General features: G+C 40.5%; 1 pseudogene; it reads right to left on the minus strand.

Annotated features, from left to right (window-relative positions):
* The window catches only part of LOC136873954 (craniofacial development protein 2-like), a 29,751-nt pseudogene extending 11,318 nt beyond the window's left edge, over positions 1–18,433 (minus strand).
* Between the last annotated feature and the right edge of the window lie 564 nt (positions 18,434–18,997).

Raw genomic sequence — 18,997 nt, forward strand, 5'->3', positions numbered from 1 at the left:
AGAATCATTCAAATAATGGGTATCAGATGCTTTCAGAGGAGGAATAAGGCTTGGTTCATGCTGGTACGAAGCATAACGGTGATTACCTAATGTTGTGCGTACTAATCCGATAAGCTGGTTTAGTCTATGATGTTTTAAAGGTAGACGCTGAGCCTGCTACAGACGTTGTATTTTATGTTTAGCCTTGACGAGCCGTAAAATTTCGAGAGGAAATGTTGAGTGAAGAGGTGACTGTTGCTGTCTCCTTTGGGACACAGTAGTTGCTTTGAGTGAAGTAGATATGATTGTGATGAAGTGTCGAATGACAATGACAAGGTTTTCGCTAGTTTTAGGGGCATATTTGGTTGAAGACAGGAGTCAAGCTGTTGGTGATAAATTTTCATCTCGATTAATGTCCGACTCGTTGGCTGAACGGTCAGCGTACTGCCTTCGGTTCAGAGGGACCTGGGTTCGATTCCCGGCCGGGTCGGGGATTTTAACCTTAATTGGTTAATTCCAACGGCACGGGGGCTGGGTGCATGTGTTGTCTTCATCATCATTTCATCCTCAGCACGACGCGCAGGTCGCCTACGGGAGTCAAAAAGAAAGACCTGCACCTGGTGAGCCGAACCCGTCCTGGGATATCCCGGCACTAAAAGCCATACGACATTTCATTTCATTATCCCAATTAATATAACCATGAGTAAATGTCCGTGCTTGTTGAACGAAAGTCTCAGCAGAAAGTGATGTAATTTCTGGACAGTGATTCGAATCAATTTCAGCCACTGGTCTCATATAAAGCGGGAATGCGAAATATTTGATTAGGACTATGCCGAGAATACCCAGCTGTTGATTGAAGTTGGATGTGTAGTGAGTCGGTTCGTCTGGAGTAGCGACGTGGATGGCATGAAGTTCAGTTGCTGCTAACAGCTGTCTACCATTAGGAGTTGTTACACGGCAGACCCAAATCTCGTTCTTGCTGTTAAAATCTCCCATTAGTATGGTTGGTGAATGGTCTTGAAACAATAATCGTATAACTTCCACGTGGAGTCGAGCTGATGGGGGTTTATAGGCTGCTATGACTGCCAAAGGGATTCCATTGCTTAATTCAATTTTAGCAGCACAAGCTTCTATAGTGGTTAACTGTGGCAGGAATATTGGATAATGTTTAATTTTTTCTTTATGATGACTGTCACTCCACCAGAGGCATCAGGAGCTGGGCGAACACCTCTGTATACGTTGAAACCAGGCACTTTAAAACGTTCATCTTCAACTAGGTGAGTTTCAGAAATGCATGATACATCTATATTATGGCGAGACATGAACTCCAAGAAGGAGGCACGTTTGACCTTTAAACCGTTAGCGTTCCAGTTTAGAAATGTGAGATGCGAAAACAGAGTATTGGCACTAACAACCATTAATAAGGAGTTCTGAGAGTAATTTCATGAGAAATGATTTAATTCGGGGGATGAAATTTGTAATAAATGCTATAATCTGTTAGACAAGGCTGGAAGGCGATGCAGGTTGAGAAGAATTTTGCGGTGGATTCTGAGCTGGACATACTGGGGTTTGCGGAGAAGGTTGGCAAAAACGGCGTTGCCATGCTGATGGTTTAGGGGTTCGAACTAGCGAAGGTCGAGATGGTAGCGGAGGAAAGTTCGTAGCATTATTATCTGGTGGTGCGGGGACGATATTGTCGGGCTTTGTGCTGGTGAACATCGGTGTTGAAAGAGAAGTACTTGTACGCCTGATATTGTTCTTCATATTTAGAGAGTATGGGCAGCCATTGTAATTTGCAGCATGTCCTTGGCCGCCGTTGACACACGTTGGGGGTACTTAGCGTGGTTTATTGCATGCTGAATAGTTATGATTATTAGGGCATTTGACGCAGCGTGGACTAAACTTGCAGAAGATTTTAGTGTGACCGAACCTTTGACATCGGGTACACTGTGAGATGTCTTGTAGTTTGCGACGAATTTCGACCGAAATAATGGCAGGCTGAAAGTGTGTTAAGTCAAAACTTCTTTTTGCATCTTCCGTGTTGTCCAATTCAACGGCGCAGAGGGGCATGGACTGCTTATCTTTGAAAAGAAGCCGAGTAACTTTACGTACAGGTAAGTTAATCTCTTGTAACTCTGAGTGAAGTTCCCAGTCAGTAACAGAGCATGGGACATTACGAATGATAACTTCAATTTTTTTGGTTGTATGGTCCTGGAAGGTATGAAATTGTTCTGATTCTTCTAGAAATTTGGTGACAGAACGATAATCGCTGATAGTGTTAATATTTATTTTGAGAACTTTGCCGCGCTGTTGTGTAGTGTAATCACTGCTGGTTACAGTATTCAAGTCTCTAATAATTTGCTGATAATTAATTACTTCGTGGTGAAAGATTGGTGGCACGTTAACTTTAGGTGTTAATGGGGCAACATTGTCTCCTGCAGTGTTATCATACATGCGTTCAAGAGGAGCATACTTATTATGAACGGCTGTGAGATCTACTATGTACTTATTGTTTAATCTTGCAGCTGATACAGTTAACTTTTTACTGGGAGTCTGAAAACCATCGTCTTGTTGTAACGGGGGATCGTGAGAAGCAAGAGCTTCGTGCGCATGCTATTCTGCAAGTTTACTTGACTGTAAAATAGGTCATAATGGGGTTAGAGGCACAGAAGGCTGATTAAGAAGTTCTGGACTTACATGATGTTGTTCCCGTCTTTGTAAATGCTGCTGCTATGAGGTTGCTTGTTGCTGTGGATTTGAGGAAACATTCACTAAAGACTGGTTTGTGTTGACTTGTTGACCGAGTTGAATTGGTTGTGTTGAATCTATCTCCGCTGACTGCGAATAATATGTTAATAAACTTTCTTTTAGTATAATCCCCGTATCAGGGTTTATTCCATTAGCCATATTCAGAGAAGTGTAAGTTCGTAGCGTGAAAGCACACGAAGTTTAATTACACAAATACACTGAAGAAAGAACACACAATAAATGTTATGCTACACTGTAAATACAAGCGAGAGGTAAGAGCGCGGAGTGACTTACCCTGTACTGTTATTACAGGCACTCGCACTTCGCACTCGTGTATTTCCCCGTTAAAATTAAGAGCATAATAGAATTATGGATATGAAGTCGCTTTCTCGTCTTTTAAGCCCTAAAACACATCCGTAGTTCTCTGAGAGTAGCAGTAGTTCACTAGGTTCGTTTGGGAACTCGGACTGTTTGATTGGCAGCACTGGCATACATACTGAGGTGCTGCATAGTCGAGGCGTTATTCGGTTCACCCATAAGAAGGCATATTCGATTCCCTGTCAGGAAGCTGGAAAATTACGTAAGGTATCCGGAAATTAAGTTGCCCTATTTCTTTTCTCGTAAAGTACACGTGTTTAGGCGGGAAATATGGGGATGCGTGAGAGATCTATGACGTAACAATCATATACCGCCTGGTGACAGTAGCGCAGCAGCAGTGGCTCAAAATGGCGGCTCGTATGCTATCTTCCGCCGCATTGAGGTTATTTCTGTGATAAAATTCCTAGGGAAATTTCGAAAGGCTGTTCTGTATGAGTTCGGCTGGGAAGTGCTTGATCATCCACCGTACAGTCCTGATCTTGCTTCCAGTGATTTAACTCTTTTCCTGCATCTCGAGGAATTCCTGTCCTTTTGCAGCAATTTTCACACGGATAAAGTAATGAAGACGAGTGTCACACGTTGGTTCATTCCTAGGTGGCAGACTTTTACGATACCGGGATACAAAAGTTGATCCCACGATGCGAAAAGTGTTACAATTCTGGTGGTGATTATGTCGAAAAAGCTCGATTATTGCTGTAACGGGTACCAATAACATGGTTTCCCGTGGTTTCCCGGACATCTTGTGCGAGCGCAATACGAAGTTCTTCGTGACGAGCTGGACACGTCACGAGCAATGAACCTTCGGGTGACGTCACAGCCACATGATGCACGCCTTTCTCGCGAATGTACTAGAAGGAAAATTTCTATCTTTTTAGCCGATAAAGATACGGAAATGAGACATACATCGTCGTGAAGATCATGGTCTTAACGTAATCATGTATAAATTTCAATAAAATCCAACACGGCATTCAAGAGGTATGAACGAGAAAGGAATCACACTTCCCCCAGTAACGTGACAAGCAACCTTGGGTCGTACGGAATATAAGCAGCAGACCAGACCGTTGCAATTCAGTTCGCATTCTTCACAGCTGACTCACATGTCATGCTGCACGCGACGAGTCGATCTCAGTATTCATCTTGTCGGAACATCGTCATACTTCTACAAGTTCGACTGCAAGTTCAACTTAGTTTCTGTGAATACCAGTGAGTAACTTATAAATTGTTGGACTTGCAATTCATCAGACGTGTGTATAACATCAAAGTCATAAGACTTGTAATATTTCGCAAATATTTGCACTTAACAAATATCTCAATTTTCGTGTGAATGACTTGAACAAACTCGAAATTAGCACGGCTACTTTTAATTATAATGATCTTGAACGATTTCTACTTAGAATATCGTGAGTGCAGTTTGTAGCACGTTGACTATCTTGAGTATTATCAGAGCCTAGAACACTTTTATTTGTGTATCATCGTAACAGACTGTACCATTTGAAACAACCCGTGTGGACAGACTGTATAATGAACTTCGTAATTCAGTGATATTTTGAAGTATAAAATTCATGCACGAATTCTTGTAGAACTGTGATAGTGAGAAGGAACGTTATGAGATACCACGATAGAGAGCTATTTATGTCTTTGTTGTGAAAGTGAGCCTTGATATACTGTGCTTCGAATGAAAGTTATTCTTGACAATACGGACAGTGTACAGTAAGTGTCAAGATAAACTATGCGTGGAAGTGTGTTTTCTTATTTTTCAATCGTCGTAATTTATTATAATAGGCAGTGCTTCGACATATTTCTCATCCAGTGAATAGTGATTATTTATGAGGCAATCATAATCTGTTCTAACAGTGCAAATCAAATGGTGCATATTTCAACCTGGTCAGTTGGACTTTTTCGTGTTAAAGCCACTCTTTTATTAACATGAGAAATCCTGACTCGAGACAACAGAGATCGACGGAGAACGACGTAGATCGACGGAGATTTGATGGCAATCAACGTGGACTTGGTACTACGAGGGACAGTTCCAGGAACGTGGTACTTTGGAACATCGTGTGATAGCTGTTAGCTGAGTTCCAGATTGCTGCTTGCAGAGCAGTATTCAGCTGTTCGAGCTCAACAAGAAGGCGTATGTCATGTGATATCAGTGTTTTTTTTTTTTTCATTCAAAAACATAAATCTAACTTTGAACCGAACTTTTACAAACAGTGTCATTACTGGCAAAGAACATCAAAAGCTCACTTACATAATATTTAATAAACTTGGAAAATTAACGATTTACGACACTCAAAAATAAAGACAGGCTTTCAAATAAGTCTGCTCTCATAACGTCGTATTTTCTCACTTATGGGAACTTTAGGATTTGTACTGAGTGCTTCATTCATAGTGAAAGTGTATCATAAACTCTTAATTTATGATATTTACGTCAAGTGCATAATAAGTTACAAAAAATACGACAATCCTCAGAACTTTATACCAGAAGATCAGATTTAATTTCAAGTGTTTCATATTTGAATTTTATGTGTTTAGAAGAAGGAATTACAGATTTTACTTTATTTAGTTTATGTAGAAAGCGTAAACTGAAATCGCAAGTACCATTAGAAAGACTTTAGGATTTCTTATATACTTATAACATGCTTTATTATTAATTTATGCCATGAAAGTTATGATGGACTTGACTGATTGAGAAAGACATAATTTAGTTGAATTTTTCTTGATCAACTTGATTTTTCGATATTCTGTTGTTAAAATTGGGATTTATTTTCTAGTAAATATCTATGATTTGGCGATGTAATTGGGTGACCTTCCAGAGATTAAATAAAGGAAAGAAAGATATAATACCTATTATTTCGCTTTGCGATCCTCTCTCTCTGTACCATCTCCTAAGGACTAGACACTCCTTAGAAAAACCTCATGCTCTTGAAAATCAACTTTTCCTGGTAGAAAATTTTATTCCCCTCAAATGTTACTACAGCTCTTACGGGCCTTCACTACCAAGCGACCGCTCTTTAGCCCGAAGGCCTGCGGATTACGAGGTGACGCATGGTCTGTGGGACGAATCCTGTTGTTCGTTATTCTTGGTTCTTCTAGACAGGATAAATATAATAAAGTCGTGAAAAAACATTTATGTTAATATTCTGTGTATAGACTTCTAATAATTAACAGGAATGATAATGTTATTAGCTTTACGTCCCACTAACTACTTTCCCGGTGTACGAAGACTCCACGGGGCCGGAATTAAGTCCCACAGAAGTTCTAATCTTAACTTTATGAAGTATCTTAATGATGTACTCCTCTTGTGTTTCCTCAATCCTCACCAGTCCAGAATGTGTGTAACCTTCTAACAATTATTAGAAGGGTATTAAATAGAATTCAACATACCGATACATGCTTTTACACTTCTTAAAATTATTTAAAAATTAATGATTTTTAATAATAATAATAATAATAATAATAATAAATAATAATAATAATCGTCTTGGATTATTATAATTTGATTATATGGTTCCAAGAAAGAAACATGTTATTCTGATTTTAATTACTGATATATTTTACAGGTAAGATCTGTTAGTTAATGTTTTTCTTTTCAAGAATTGCCTAAATGTTTTTATCAACAAATTAATTTAGACGGGGTGAAAAGCCTCAAATTTGTAAATTAAATAAATCGAAACTCAAGAAAGATGACTTCTACTATTAAACAAATATTTGGTGATTTTTCAGAGTGATCACAGACTACTCACCGATATTGTACACTACAATTTATTTCAGTCACTGCCATTCGCAAGAGAGCATGGCGCGCCTTGATCCTGTCTTCTGAATATCTCCAGTGAAGTGCTCCTTGAAGGTCGACATGAGTGATTGCGACCCTTAATCCTGGAGCTCCACAAGCTCTCTGGAGTGCAACAAAAGATTTTTCTCTTGACGAGAACTCTGAGATAACAGGCTTTGTTGTCCTGCGTGTGGACAGTCTCTATGGGACTGCCACCGGAAATTAACCATTGTCCGGAGAGTGCTACTGCCCTGTGAGGGAGAACAGAGGGCAGAATTACACGACACTCTTTCACGAACGTAAGATATATTCCCATTGCTCTTCAAGTTGTACAACGGACTGTGTTATATCTAGAGAGAAATAACCTGTCAGATTTTCTAATTTGCACATCTAATATTTATGTATACCTATAAGAATCTCATACATGTACTGTATATATTATTCCTCGGTTCTCAATCCGGAAAAAGCATATCAAAGTTGTTAAAACGTACAAAAATGCAACTTTGCATGTAGATGTCACCCCAAAAGAGCACAAGACCACATACCAAAATTCACGGCACTTGACGCCCTTGAAGGGGTCTTGGCCTGCCCAGCGAACGCTTCTCAGCCCGAAGGCCTGCAGATTACGAGGGGTCGTGTGGTTATCATGACGCATTCTAGGCCGTTATTCTGGGCTTTAGAGACCGGGGCCGCCATTTTACCGTCAGATAGCTCCTCAATTCCAATCACGTAGGCTGAGTAGACCTCGAACCAGTCCTCACGTCGAGAGAAAAATCCTTGAACTAGCCGGGAATCGAACCCGGACCCTCCGGCCGAGAGGCAGGCACTCTACCCCTACACAACAGGGCCAGCACAATACCACATGGTAACTGAAACTCTCAAAGGAAACTGAAATTTCTCGGAAAGATTGCATATTCATTGAATCATTTTAAGGAAACCAACTTGGATGTTTTTGAATCAGAAATCCGTTGTGAGAATAGGAAGTGAATAGGCAGAATAGGGGGTTAAATTTAAAAATTGCCCGGCTGAGTGGCTCAGACGGTTGAGGCGCTGGCCTTCTGACCCCAACTTGGCAGGTTCGATCCTGGCTCAGTCCGGTGGTATTCGAAGGTGCTCATATACGTCAGCCTCGTGTCGGTAGATTTATTGGCACGTAAAATAACTCCTGCGGGACAAAATTACGGCACCCCGGCGTCTCCAAAAACCGTAAAAGGGTAGTTAGTGGGACGTAAAGCAAATAACATTATTAATTTTAAAAATCTCAAAGACCTTTAGACCTAAGAGGCTTTAAGTATGCATGCAGGTAGCTCCTATCGCGCGGGCGTGCTGAAATACTTGGTGACCGAAAAATTCCCACTGCATTACCAGCAAAGGTGAATATATGAAAATAAAATGTTTTTTTTTTTTGTAATATTGAAATTTCCTTCACCACACTGTCTTGCCTCTCAAACTCAAATATAATTATAAACCTTATGCTTTCGTCATTACCATCAATATAACACCCGGGCAACCTTTCAAGAATGTGGGCTTTCCTTCAGAGATCAGGGATTTCCGCATGGATTGTTACGTGTTTGGACTCCATACAAAGATTTAGAAGAATTAAGAAAACTATCCAAGACCTTGTATAAAATTGGAATATGCTACGGAATGAAAAGTTACTTTCAAATTTACATGTTGAACCCATGACCTTTGTGCCCTAAGAACATTATGCATAATGTAACAATTAAACCAAAAGTTGGATTCTTGATAGCATGGATTTGACACGTAACGAGGGGGTGATTACCTTCGGTCCCACGCTCTGGGGTACGTGACGTCAGCCACACGTGTCAACGGCGGAAGAATCTCAAGTCATTTTTGTGAACTATTTCAAAGCGCGTGTACATGGCATGAACCAAGCCAAGTCAAAAAAATATAGTGCCTATCAAAGGGGGTCAATCATCTCACAAATCGAACCGTAAAAATTTTAAATGTCCATGAACACTACCGCCAGAAATGTAGCAAGCATATAGTCACTTTCAAAACTCTCGAAATTACAGTTTAGGAAAGTCAGAAAATTTATAGAAATTTTCTTGGCGGCAAAGGGAGATATCCGAAGAGAGGGGGTAACTGCTATAAATATGAAGGGACGCCATGACGAAGTCGCCTTCTCCGGCATTTGTGATACAAAGCGGACGAAAAAATGTTGAGCTGCTCTGCGAAATCAAACCAACGAAAGTAGACTGAGTTCAACTGCAGATTTTAGCCATTGCGGCTAGGTCTTGTCTCCATGAGGAGATAGTTTTCTTGAGTGAAATAATTGTACCAGATAGGACGGTCAAAGTACTGAATAAATTCTAATGTGATTAAGAATTCGTGTGCGGAAATAATTATAGTCCATCGTGTGCACTCAGCAAACAAGTGAAGGGTATTTTTTTATATGCTTTATTCAAGGAAACCTTAAGATATTAAAAATGGTTTGTAAAGCCATGAATGTAAAAATGGCTAAATAAAATGCCAGGGTCGCAGGTGAGCCCTATGACGAACACTGGCGTGACGACATGAGGTAGGTGACTCTCCATCTTACTATCTCTTATATCTTGTTTCGTGATCTCTAAAAGTGTATTTGAATGGGGATATACGACGCAGTGGTCATCCCTACTAAGTTTTGTAAATGTGAGAATACGACTGAAAGAGTCATTTGTTTAATTTTCCACTTGGATAAATTTTTGAAGTCTTGCGAGTGCCGTATAATGTTGTAAAGGTTATTGAATAGGGTTCCGAATTGATATCACGTCCAATGTAGATCGTCATCCGTGTGAAGTGTACTGCCTATATTTTGTGATGCCAAATAATGATGTTCATTCGACGTAAAAAAAAATTTGTCTGCAATTTGACGTTAATAATAATAATCCATGGTTACTCATTTTCAATCGAGTGGAAGCGCGCTGTCGGGTGAGAACCTAGGGTGATGAATTTGGTCACGGAGAGAAACGTTTTTCTATGCCCATTTTAAACTTGTCTGACTGACAATAAAAAAGATCTAGTAGAATGTTTCAGTCATTTTGTTCGTAAAAATCAAGTTATTAAATACGATATCATTTATGCGAAGTTATTCATGATTAATGCATTGTGCGATATTAGACGTCGAGATTTCTAGTAAGGATTTTATTCCAGTTCTTTGTCGATGATAATTGTGGAGCTGGGAAACAGAGGTTAGTTTGTTGATATGAGATTTGTGAATCAGGTTGGACCTGTCATTGAAGCCGGGACACGGAAGCCCGAGGAATGTTTTATATGAGTTGAGATGAGATGTGCGAATCAGGTTAGAGTCCTGTCATTATAATGTTGGGAATGGAAAGAAATTCATAGAAATCCATAGCGGTATTAATAGGCGACGCGTATAATTAGTGTGGGCATCTTGAAGCATAATCTGTGCGTTTTGTTGGTTAGAATATCGTATTTGTTTAATTATGTCGGCAGAGTTTAAAGGGAGCATTTTGAGAAGTCAGTCAGGTAGAACGAACCGGATGTTTCATGTAAATGCCAAGCGAGCTTGGGGGTCGAGAGGCCTCAGTTGCGATAACGGGACAGGCTTGGTATTGAGATTGTAATTCTCGGCCAGGGAAAACGTTAAAATGCTGGATTTAGTTGAAATTCATAGCCGGTAATGATCTAAGTATTGTGAAATACTGTAATTGGGGACGTAATGAACATTTGAAATCACGAACTTTGAGTATAAGGAACAGAGTAACCAAATTCAGGGTTGTCCAAAATATAGAGCGATGGTCGTGATGATCGGTTTGTCTGTGAGGGGTGTGCAAAATTCATAAATGGTAATGACGAGATATGACATCGTAATTATATGGCGAGTTGTTTGGTTTGTACGTAGATTCATAGGATATCCAAGTTTTAATAATGGTTAAGACTAGATTAGATTTTAAAGTGTGAAATCACGAGACAAGATATATAACTGGACATGAATTATGTAACAATTCTTTTCCAGCCAGATAAACATCGCAAAATTGAATTTACATCACAGCTGCGTAGGAATTTGTGAAGAAACCAGAGTCCGCGAGATAAAATTTACCGATCTTTAACATTTCGTTAAAATCATTTAAATTTATTTAATTATTAAATTCAGTGAAACCGCATTTTGAAATAACTTTAATCAAGCGAATAACTTGGAGATGCATTCTGGAAATTTTAGATTGTTTTTCTGGGGGAATATTTAAATATAAAGTAACGATTAAAGGGACCTATCCGAAGGAAATGGATTTTACTGCCACAAAGTTTGTGAGCATTGCTATTGTTGTAATTATTGAACTTTGATTGATTGAGCAGTGAATGTGCTGGGGATAGTAAAGTGGAACTTTGGTCATCAACCGATGTAACTTAATTGTGTTTAGCCTTCAGCCTAGAAACTTGGATGGTCAGGGGTCATCAACCTCAGTGACTTAGATTAGGGCTATATGCCATCGTAGCAGCATTTCCTTGCGGTCATCATCCACAATGACTTTAAAGTAACTTAGAAGATTAGATGTCGGTCCATGACATAGACGCAGGTCACATCGATTCAATTAAGGGTCCATACCGTAGAACCACTGTGTGGCACACACCGATTGGACGGCCTTAATTATACCCAGAGTCCAGAGTTCGTGTTACGAGGGCTGGACCATAACGAATCACTATGATGGTACATGTGGTCTCACGTAGAAGCCGAATTTAAGGATTTCCAGACTTTCCTTTCCTAAATGATTAATAATTGAGACAATGGTTTCTAGTAAGAATGCCCGTCAGGCAGTTACGTTAAAGTCTCACACCAGTGTTCTGACGTTTATGTAAAAATGATTGTGGTGTCCAGTGGACATAATTGACTTCTATGATACCACTGACATAAAAGATGGCTTCAGAATTTTCCTGAATAAATAGGAATCTTTTAAACAGACCTTTCATTCCAGTAGATAGATTAGAATTACTGAACCCTACCTTTACCTCAGCAAGTGACGAAGAACCCGATACGACCCAAGAGACAGATCTCATGAACTTTGCTGATAGGTAAGAAAGGTAGGTATCCCTCAATATGGACTGAAGGGTTCAATGTATTTATCAATATTCAGGTTTCTTTTCTTTTTTTGTTTTTTTTTGTTTTTTTGCTATTTGCTTTACGTCGCACCGACACGAATGTCTTATGGCGACGATGGGATAGGAAGGGCCTAGGAATGGGAAGGAAGCGGCCGTGGCCTTAATTAAGGTACAGCCCCAGCATTTGCCTGGTGTGAAAATGGGAAACCACGGAAAACCATCTTCAGGGCAGCCGACAGTGGGGTTCGAACCCACTATCTCCCGATTACTGGATACTGGCCGCACATAAGCGACTGCAGCTGTCGAGCTCGGTTATTCAGGTTTCCTTCTTGCAGTCGAGTTCATAATTCCTTTAAATGAAAACTGGTGACAAATTCTCCTACGAAGAAATCGAATTATCATAAATATGTATTTCACTAAATGAAAACGATTAATTTATTTGCACCTAACGAATCGTTTTCGAAAGGTATCTGTATGGAATTTTTGAGTTGACAGGTGTAGGTTTGAGTGCTTCGAAAGGGGGGAAACTGACTCATGGCCTATGAAACTACGGCAAGTGAATTAATAAGTATACCTGCAGTATACATCAATACTTCACATCACAACCTGTCACGAGACATACTTATGTCAAAACTGAATTTTAGTACTAAGAGCCAGTGAAGTGATATCCTGTGCTCTATTCTAAATATGCCCTTTATGACATTAAAAATCCCTAAAAATGGCCGTTGAATTTTAACGGGTTTTATGCTAGTAATAACAAGAATTAGAGGATTTTTACGGTAAACTTCGTATGCCAAGATGAGGAGAAAAGCCTAATTAATTAGTGGAGTGCTTAACAAGCATTGCGGAAGATAAAATCTCTACACTTGGGCATCTATCACATCATATTATAGCAGAATATCGGGGCCCTTAAAACTAAAATTACTAAACAAAGTTGTAGCGTGATTTACTGTTCAAAATTTATTGAACTGCTGTTTAATGTTAATCACAAGTTCAATTTGAGTTCTACATCCAGCGCAGTATTTACTCACACACACGCTTTGCTTTCACGCTCACATAAATAGTGAGCAGCAGCCTGTCGCGACGTGATTGTAGTACAGCACGAGTGGCAGCAACACTCCGTTACAAAGGGGAAAGGACTCCAAAGGATGGAATAACGAAGGACTAGAAACGGGAAGTAAACAGTCATATTAATTCCAATTATGAGAATGGGAAATAGCTGGTAGGCCATTACCAAGACTGCCGAATGGAGGTTTTGAACCCATTAATCCACGAATAGAACCTTAGTAGCATAAAATCATTAATTTGAAATCAACACATTGGTTCTATTACTATTATTATTATTATTATTATTATTATTATTATTATTATTATTAATGCAACCTAACAGCTACGCGATCTTAACCACACGACCAACTCACTGGATACAAATAAACCGGACGAGTTGGCCGTTAGGAGCGCGCAGCTCTGAGATTGCATCCGGGAGATAGTGGGTTCGAACCCCACTGTAGGCAGCCCTGAAGATGGTTTTCAGTGGTTCCTCATTTTCATACCAGGCAAATTCTGGGGCTGTACCTTAATTAAGGCCACGGCCGCTTCTTTCCAACTCATGGTCCACTCCTCTCCCATCGCCACCATAAGACCTCTCTGTATCAGTACGACGTAAAGCAAATTCTAATAAAAGAGGATATAAATAAAAAAAAATATATTATTATGTTTTATTTACTTATTTTATGTGGCGCAGGATTTTCTCTCTATATAACGCACAATGCCTGTCTGTCAACCGGGCGAGTTGGCCGTACGGATAGAGGCGTGCGGCTGTGAGCTTACATCCGGGAGATAGTGGGTTCGAATCCTGCTGTCGGCAGCCCTGAAGATATTTTTCCGTGGTTTCCCATTTTCACACCACGACCGCTTCCTTCCAACTGCTAGGCCTTTCCTATCCCGTCGTCGCCATAAGACCTACCTCTGTCGGTACGACGTAAAGTCACTAGCAAAAATAAGGCTGTATCTCTGTGTGTCTGTTCCTTATACAAATCAGTACCGTTCCACCAATCTGAACCAAATTTTGTATACTTACCTTTCAGGACACTACGGGTAACCCGACCCATAAAAAAATTTAACATCCCACTCCATGTCCTAGATTTATGCGCATTGGTACATTAACATAGGCTAATATAGGTGAAATATCCGATTTGTCGTACAAGGACGAGACAAAGCTCACTTTAAGCCTCACGACGCGAAGACAAAAAAACGGTAATGCCCTACTGGGCCCCGCTTTAAGGGCCTAAAACCAACCGTGTAGGAGATATTGCCACCCCATACCCCGCTCAAGGAAACGGAAGAAGAAACTACCAGCCGTAACCATGCCAACGTTATCTCAAGTGTTCTGCAGTAGAATACAAGGCTGGTGTTCGAAGTAGGCACGTGCGTAAATGTAGGCTGGGCCAAGGAGAGATTCTGCTTACACATATGACTATCTCGAAAATATCACTTTGGGAGTAAGCCACCCTAAACGATTGTTGTCGGGAGGGTGTGGCCTATAAATATAATCGAAAATAATGGGGAATCCATAGGTTTCTGGGCCGCTGAGATGAATACAGACACTCCCCATGTCGTTTAAGTCCAAGTTAAACCCCCCATCGGCGTGGGGGTGAGAAGGGCTAAAAAAAAGTCCCAAATGGCCCAGTTTATCGAATTATCTGTGTGCACCCCTCTCATCGGGAGTGGAAATGGGATGAAGAATAAATGTAGTAGAAAACGACCAATATTACAGTAGAATCCGTAGTTTTCGTGCTCGCTGAGATGAATAGTGACACTCCAGATGTCGTCATTAATGCTTTCACGGCCCGTACTTGACATGATACTGTATAGGCTATTGGCCTTATGCCGTGTCAAGAAAATAAGGTGAAATGCTTAACGTTTCGCCGGGAACTGTGCCCTGCGTCCTCAGAAGAAATCTCGACTGGCCACGAGAAAGGCTTCATAAACAATGACTAAATTTGGAACGTTATAATAGAAGTGGAAAATGGTACGTTCATTCGCCACCAGGTGGCCCGTATGTATGTATGTTCCAGAACAGGTCTCATGCAAACTCGGTATGGGTTTGAATTACTATCACGAAATATACATAATAGATATATCCAAACAACGTATAAATACGAATTACTATCTCGAAAAGATACTGTAGGAGAAAGACACCGTACAACAAACCTAGGGGAGGGAATGACGTATAATAATAATAATAATAATAATAATAATAATAATAATAATCATCATCATCATCATCATCATCATCATCATCATCATCATCATCATCATCATCATCATCATAGAAAACTCCCAATATTAGCGTCGAATCCATAGTTTCCACGGTCGGCGAGTAGTATTGTGGTACTGTGGATGTCGTGTAATTACCAGCTCAGCTGTGTAGGCATGGCGAAAAGTGGTGATGAAAATAATGTTTAAACTTACGGAGATTAGTTTAAAATACAAGAAACAAAATATTCTATAAGACTTTAAGTTAAACACATAACAACAACTCTTAAACTACACAATTCTTCTTAATCAGTCAACGTCAATATAACGAAATCTACAAACATTCGCTTCACAAATAATTAACAGGTACAATATTTGGGAGGAAGTAGCCAACACTGTAGTCTATATGATAGGCACGATCCGGACATTGACGTGAACTTGAATTAGGGATGAAATATTGTACGATTTTACCCAATTTCTCTCCCCAGCTGACTTCCGAAAATTAGCGCACTCCATTCTAGAGAATAACGCCAGTTTCAAATTCGTAGTCCACCAGAGAATTGAAGCTGAATAAGAATGTACTGTACTCTTCCTCTATCATGGAATAGACATACGTGGAGGTTGTGAGAGAAAGCAATAGAATACAAGCACGGTAAACATTTCCTTTCGTAAGAGACTACTATAAGAGAGCTTGAGTTGGGGAGAATGGGTTGGTGACCAAGGGGCCGTGGATGAGTCTGGCATTCCTTCCGCTTCCTTGTCGAAGTCCTGTTCTTTTTGTTTCAATTGGCTTTACGTTGCACCGGCACAACTAGGTCTTATGGCGACGATGGGAGATAAAAAGGCTAGGAGTCGAAAGGAAGCGGCCGTGTCCTTAATTAAGGTACAGCCGCAGCATTTAACTGGTGTGGAAATAGGAAACCACGGAAAACCATCTTCAGGGCTGCCGACAGTAGGGTGCGAACCCACTATCTCCCGAATGCATGCTCAGAGCTGTGCGCCCCTAAGCGCACGGCCAACTCGCTCGGCAAGTCCTGTTCTTCTTCGACTACAATGGCGTTAGATTTGCGTGGACTCGGGTTGTGACTCGACCCTCGATGGAGGGCTGTTACTTAATTTGTTCCCTCAACCTGCCGAAGAGTTGAGCCAAAAATGCAATATCCAAGCTAAAATTGGGCGCCAGTCTTTAAGTTTATGACCTAAAAACAAATAATTTATAAGAAAGCTTGCACGGACTCTCATCCCAAGGATGAGGTGACAGCGCACTAATCATTAAGTAGGAGAATTAGAAATGAACAGGCTAAATAATGCAGACTGATTAAAGTGAACCAAGAAAATAATATTTATTATACTGACCAAAAATGACGACGGATTTACGAGAACTGAATTTAAAGTTAGACATGAATTTAACAAAAAATCTAATGACTCTACCTCGCGGAAACTTGCAGTATCATTAACCCGCTTGCTCACCATGTAGCCTTGTTCTGCTGGTCCTTGGAACGCCTTCGTCCTTGTAGCTGGAACATTACCGGTCGTCTTTGGGATACCTCCATCTGCCGCCAAGTACAAATCCTGCTTTTCCAAATGCACCAACCACTAATTATATGACGGCCTCAAAACTACCACTCCCTGCTACGCTCTAGCTCAGCTCAGCTCTGAATCAGTGTTAGAAAAAACCCTTGGGTTATGCGGTGAGGATACAGAATTAATAATAATTCCAACTTTACTGAAAGTGCGTACCGTAGTTTCATTTCTAGCTAGTTTAATGCTACCTGTTGTTTTAGACTGGTACAAACCGGTCTAGTAGTAGAGCTGTTCGTACTTCCTGGTGAGAGTGGCTGCACACCCATCATTCAGTTCCTAAGTACTACGTCGTAGTAACGAAGTGAAGAAGTGATAAACTATCAGACTAGTCCACTATGGGACAACAACCATAAGACAAGTCATAAGAACTAAGGCGAAATACGAGATAACACCGCCAGGAGCTTCAACACGCCCTTAAATAAACTTTACTGGCTCTAATTACACGTCGAAACACGTGGTCCAATCAGATGAAACGTCTCTCCCTAACCCTGATGTCGAAGATGATGGGTCCAAACTATGATATCAGCTGTTCTCCCATTAGCCTTCTCACTAAGTACCCATGGCAACGGGGCGCTCCTTTGAAAATCTTAGGCGGTGACCAGATTGAATTACCCAGCTCGGAACACAGTAGCTGCGGTTAGAACGGTTGGAGAAAGGCCGGCTTTTTCCAGGAATTGAGGTCTAAATTGGTAGCTTCTTCTTCCTCGATGATGTGGCAAGATATAGGAAATGTTTTTTCGAATATCGTAAGAATCTAAGTTAATATAAGGACATTCAGCCCTCGTTTAAAAGTCGTAGTTACAAAGTAATGGAATGAGAGTGAGCATACGACGAAACATGAATTATAATAAGATTAAATACGAAGATAAATATCATGATATAAAATATACCTTTCCTGAATAAATTAGACATATTGTTGTTGGGTATTCAGCCCGAAGGCTGGTTTGATCCTCTGCAGCTCCGCCAACAGCTGTCATAAATAGCCTAGGCGTCACTGAAGAGGCGTACTAGGGAAATGGGGAGTGAGGTAGTTTCCCGTTGCTTTCCTCACCGAGCCATCCCCTCCTATTACATATCAGTCTGCCAAGCCCACTGAAATGCAGGCACCAACTGACCCTATGAGCGATATCTTCACACCATTCATAACAGGGACTGTCTGCATAAGCAATAGTATTGCTAGCATCACTCATACCTCAGTCACTTTCATATTGTCAAAGCCAAGGATGAGACTGAGACAGGTCAGTGAAAGTAACAAATTTGATATAGCCCATACCAGAAGACATAGTGCACTGTAAACACTACATCTCGCCAGCAAGGGCATAAATTAGACATACTAATCAAATGAACATAATTACACTGTGACGTCTGGCCCTTTCGTCGTATCCCCTGCTATTCTTAAGTTTATCGAAGGATTGGCTCTCTTCCTTATTCTGATCTCATTAGCTTTTTTGGAGTTTCAATGAATAAGCCATACTTCAGTTAGTCCTTGATACCTACACTGGAGTGTTTTTACTGGGAGTTCATGTTGCCCAGATTTACTTTCTCCTGGCAAAGGTGACAACCACCACCACCACCACGACCACCACCACTAACAGACTCTCGGATATCCTGAGGTACTTCTTCTTCTTCTTCTTCTTCTTCTTCAAGTGCCATATCCGGTTGCCCAGACGTCGGGGATTACTCTGGAGAAAGTTTTTCTGTCTTCTGTTAGTCGGAAGAGTCTCTCACTTGTCTCAATACCGGTCCACTGCTTGATGTTGTGTAAACATGTTATCTCTGATCTGCCAACTCGCCGTTTGCCCTCTATTTTACCTTGGAGAATGAATTTTATTAGGCCATATTTGTTTTATCTTAATATGTGGCCTAGATAAGCTGTTTTGCGAACTTTCATAGTTGTTATTAGTTCTTGCTTCGTCCTAGCTCTCCTTAGGACTTCATCGTTTGTTATCATGTCTGTCAATGGTATTCTAAGCATTCTTCTATGCAACCACAGTTCAAAGGCGGTAAGTCGTTTGATACTTGTGGCTTTTAAGGTCCATGTTTCTGCTCCATATAACAGTACTGACCAGATGTAGCACTTCATTAATCTCTGTCTGAGCTTCAGATTTAGGTGATTATTACAGAACAAAGGGCTCATCCTGCGAAATGCAGCTCTAGCGTTCTCAATTCTGCATCTGATTTCCTTATCTGGATCCATACTGCCTGTTATTATGCTGC

Source organism: Anabrus simplex, chromosome 1 (assembly GCF_040414725.1).
Source record: "Anabrus simplex isolate iqAnaSimp1 chromosome 1, ASM4041472v1, whole genome shotgun sequence".
Classification (NCBI taxonomy): Eukaryota; Metazoa; Arthropoda; class Insecta; order Orthoptera; family Tettigoniidae; genus Anabrus; species Anabrus simplex.